Here is a 5,000-nt window from a genome sequence, read left to right on the forward strand (position 1 = left end):
AAAACAGAATATCTCACCCTTCCGACAACCACCATTGCTCAGCTAAGCCACCAACACCCACACATGTCCTACACAGGGGTGCACCCAACATCACAATACTGCCTCCTGTCACACCACACAAACAATGGCAGGAATGAAAGACACAGGTCTGCCACAAGCATGGAATCAGAGCGCCGCCTGTTATGAGCCAAAGGTGCACCCTGACGTGGCAAATCAGATGATGCCGCAGTCATTTACTTACGATAATCACAATCAACAAACCGGCCCCCCCCCCCCCCCCCAAAACACCTTTCCTTACAACAATGTGTACCTTAACCTAACCCGTATTGTACCTTAACCTAACCCGTATTGTACCTTAACCTAACCCGTATTGTACCTTAACCTAACCCGTATTGTACCTTAACCTAACCCGTATTGTACCTTAACCTAACCCGTATTGTACCTTAACCTAACCCGTATTGTACCTTAACCTAACCCGTATTGTACCTTAACCTAACCCGTATTGTACCTTAACCTAACCCGTATTGTACCTTAACCTAACCCGTATTGTGCCTTAACCTAACCCGTATTGTGCCTTAACCTAACCCGTATTGTGCCTTAACCTAACCCGTATTGTGCCTTAACCTAACCCGTATTGTGCCTTAACCTAACCCGTATTGTGCCTTAACCTAACCCGTATTGTGCCTTAACCTAACCCGTATTGTGCCTTAACCTAACCCGTATTGTGCCTTAACCTAACCCGTATTGTGCCTTAACCTAACCCGTATTGTGCCTTAACCTAACCCGTATTGTGCCTTAACCTAACCCGTATTGTGCCTTAACCTAACCCGTATTGTGCCTTAACCTAACCCGTATTGCGCCTTAACCTAACCCGTATTGCGCCTTAACCTAACCCGTATTGCGCCTTAACCTAACCCGTATTGCGCCTTAACCTAACCTATATTGCGCCTTAACCTAACCTATATTGCGCCTTAACCTAACCTATATTGCGCCTTAACGTAACCCGCGTTGCGCCTTAACGTAACCCGCGTTGCGCCTTAACGTAACCCGCGTTGCGCCTTAACCTAACCCGCGTTGCGCCTTAACCTAACCCGCGTTGCGCCTTAACCTAACCCGCGTTGCGCCTTAACCTAACCCGCGTTGCGCCTTAACCTAACCCGCGTTGCGCCTTAACCCAACCCGCGTTGCGCCTTAACCCAACCCGCGTTGGGCCTTAACCCAACCCGCGTTGGGCCTTAACCCAACACGCGTTGGGCCTTAACCCAACACGCGTTGGGCCTTAACCCAACACGCGTTGGGCCTTAACCCAACACACGTTGGGCCTTAACCCAACACACGTTGGGCCTTAACCCAACACACGTTGGGCCTTAACCCAACACACGTTGGGCCTTAACCCAACACACGTTGGGCCTTAACCCAACACACGTTGGGCCTTAACCCAACACACGTTGGGCCTTAACCCAACACACGTTGGGCCTTAACCCAACACACGTTGGGCCTTAACCCAACACACGTTGGGCCTTAACCCAACACACGTTGGGCCTTAACCCAACACACGTTGGGCCTTAACCCAACACACGTTGGGCCTTAACCCAACACACGTTGGGCCTTAACCCAACACACGTTGGGCCTTAACCCAACACACGTTGGGCCTTAACCCAACACACGTTGGGCCTTAACCCAACACACGTTGGGCCTTAACCCAACACACGTTGGGCCTTAACCCAACACACGTTGGGCCTTAACCCAACACACGTTGGGCCTTAACCCAACACACGTTGGGCCTTAACCTGCTCTGTAATTGTCATACGACGCGTTAAATTAGTGTAGTGTTGCCTAACTGCAACCCCCGCAATATAGTTTGCTACCCGCACTGCCCGGTCCCCAGAGTATCGCTTCATGTTAAACACCTTGCAGCTATACACTGTAATGCGGATGGCAGCAGGACGTACATGCTCAATGCCCTTCGCAGTTGTTCATTGGCATTCGCATGGCGAAGCACAGCCTACGTTGTGGTACGGCTTGTGTCAACTGTCCGCTGATGTTGTACGTCCAAATCACACACTGTACTGCACATTGGTCCTCATGTACTGAATGATACATCGTGGTACATGTGTGACCGTACCACGACTGCGCCAACAACGGCGAACCATACGGTCCAAATATTGTGCACTCAGCTACGTGTCGTCTCCCTATAAGAGCTGGATTGCAGTATGGTATGCCGTGGATGGCGATCAGCATGAGCCGTCTGTTGATGTAGTGGCGCGTGTTGTCAGACGTAGTCGTCTCTTCTCACTCACCGTGATAGCATGGTGCACTGCGTTCCACATCTGCGACATGCGACAGAGGCCGGTTGACAGTCGTTCGCGCAATGGACATCGCATACGTACGGGGGCCACCTTCCACGTGTTCGCGAAGCGTGCACATGTTGTTGCGTGTATGTGGGCAGACATAGTGTGTCGTGACACCTGACACAGGCATGCAACAATCGTTGAATTTGCAAATGGCGATGGACGTCTACGTTTGCTGGTGACGTTACGCAAATGAACAACTGGTAAACCGTTGTGGTGCGGTTGTTCTCGCTAGAGGTGAATCAGTGATGGCGACGATCGGTTGAGCTACCAACCGGTTGTTTCAGCGATACCCACCATGCCCACGAACGTGAATGGCATGTGGGTGTGAAGCGATACGCGGCGGTGGCTGGGTGGGACCGTCCCCGGCCGGTGAGGGGGGGCCTCCCGGCGTGCTGGCCGCGCGGTGCGTGGGCGCACGCGCTACAGCCGGCTGGTGGGGGCGGCCAGTGGCAGGCGCGCCGGCCGACGGAGGCGGCAGGCGGCGCAGCTGCGCGCCGGCGCACCCTGCACGCGGCGCCGTGCGGCCAAAGTAGGTCCTCGCGGGCCCGGTGCGAAGCGCGGTGGACATCTGCAGTGTGCTGGTCCGATTGAGGACTGTGTGCGCTGAGGATGCGCCGCCGCCCGGCGCTCGGCGCCGCGACGCCGTCTGCTGCTCGGTCGCCTCTGCGGTTCTCGCAGGTGGTTTGTATCGCAGCTGTGCGGACGTGTTGGCGCGTTCGCTTCGGCACCCAAGTGGGGCTTTTGTCCTTCTGTGGCGCTGGCGTTGGAGCTGCCGGCCACCGTAGGTGGCGCGTGTTGTCTCCCGCCGGCAATGCCACGACAGCACGCTCCCGGGCCTCTGTCGGCAGCGGCAAGCTCAGTTGGGAGCACGGGTGGTCGCACCTAAAGCGTCTACTCGCCAAACTCCGGGCGATTGCGCCTCTCTCGAACCCGACCAAGTACTTAGGACGGCGCTGCGCGCCGCCGGGACCTGAGAGGGTTTCGAGGTGTATTGTGCAGGGGAGCTCAGCCTCCTCCTGTTTGCAGAATAATTGAGCGGACGCTTGCGTGTTCGCGCGGGCCCCCGGGACACACTCCCGGGCGGCCGGCTGCTCAGCTCTAGTTGACGCAGCTCCCTGGTTGATCCTGCCAGTAGTCATATGCTTGTCTCAAAGATTAAGCCATGCATGTGTCAGTACAAGCCGCATTAAGGTGAAACCGCGAATGGCTCATTAAATCAGTTATGGTTCCTTAGATCGTACCCACGTTACTTGGATAACTGTGGTAATTCTAGAGCTAATACATGCAAACAGAGTCCCGACCAGAGATGGAAGGGACGCTTTTATTAGATCAAAACCAATCGGTCGGCTCGTCCGGTCCGTTTGCCTTGGTGACTCTGAATAACTTTGGGCTGATCGCACGGTCCTCGTACCGGCGACGCATCTTTCAAATGTCTGCCTTATCAACTGTCGATGGTAGGTTCTGCGCCTACCATGGTTGTAACGGGTAACGGGGAATCAGGGTTCGATTCCGGAGAGGGAGCCTGAGAAACGGCTACCACATCCAAGGAAGGCAGCAGGCGCGCAAATTACCCACTCCCGGCACGGGGAGGTAGTGACGAAAAATAACGATACGGGACTCATCCGAGGCCCCGTAATCGGAATGAGTACACTTTAAATCCTTTAACGAGTATCTATTGGAGGGCAAGTCTGGTGCCAGCAGCCGCGGTAATTCCAGCTCCAATAGCGTATATTAAAGTTGTTGCGGTTAAAAAGCTCGTAGTTGGATTTGTGTCCCACGCTGTTGGTTCACCGCCCGTCGGTGTTTAACTGGCATGTATCGTGGGACGTCCTGCCGGTGGGGCGAGCTGAAGGCGTGCGACGCGCCTCGTGCGTGCTCGTGCGTCCCGAGGCGGACCCCGTTGCAATCCTACCAGGGTGCTCTTGAGTGAGTGTCTCGGTGGGCCGGCACGTTTACTTTGAACAAATTAGAGTGCTTAAAGCAGGCAAGCCCGCCTGAATACTGTGTGCATGGAATAATGGAATAGGACCTCGGTTCTATTTTGTTGGTTTTCGGAACCCGAGGTAATGATTAATAGGGACAGGCGGGGGCATTCGTATTGCGACGTTAGAGGTGAAATTCTTGGATCGTCGCAAGACGAACAGAAGCGAAAGCATTTGCCAAGTATGTTTTCATTAATCAAGAACGAAAGTTAGAGGTTCGAAGGCGATCAGATACCGCCCTAGTTCTAACCATAAACGATGCCAGCCAGCGATCCGCCGCAGTTCCTCCGATGACTCGGCGGGCAGCCTCCGGGAAACCAAAGCTTTTGGGTTCCGGGGGAAGTATGGTTGCAAAGCTGAAACTTAAAGGAATTGACGGAAGGGCACCACCAGGAGTGGAGCCTGCGGCTTAATTTGACTCAACACGGGAAACCTCACCAGGCCCGGACACCGGAAGGATTGACAGATTGATAGCTCTTTCTTGATTCGGTGGGTGGTGGTGCATGGCCGTTCTTAGTTGGTGGAGCGATTTGTCTGGTTAATTCCGATAACGAACGAGACTCTAGCCTGCTAACTAGTCGCGTGACATCCTTCGTGCTGTCAGCGATTACTTTTCTTCTTAGAGGGACAGGCGGCTTCTAGCCGCACGAGATTGAGCAATAAC

The 5,000-nt window shown here is 54.3% G+C and overlaps 1 non-coding gene across 1 annotated transcript in view; it reads left to right on the top strand.

The window, feature by feature from the left end:
- Positions 1-3,466: 3,466 nt before the first annotated feature.
- Positions 3,467-5,000, top strand: part of LOC124590312 — a 1,910-nt gene continuing 376 nt past the window's right edge. Inside the window, exon 1 of the ribosomal RNA XR_006976527.1 lies at positions 3,467-5,000. This exon is cut by the window's right edge and continues 376 nt beyond it. This is a non-coding gene — a ribosomal RNA (small subunit ribosomal RNA).

Source organism: Schistocerca americana, unplaced genomic scaffold (genome assembly GCF_021461395.2).
Source record: "Schistocerca americana isolate TAMUIC-IGC-003095 unplaced genomic scaffold, iqSchAmer2.1 HiC_scaffold_755, whole genome shotgun sequence".
NCBI classification, from domain to species: Eukaryota; Metazoa; Arthropoda; class Insecta; order Orthoptera; family Acrididae; genus Schistocerca; species Schistocerca americana.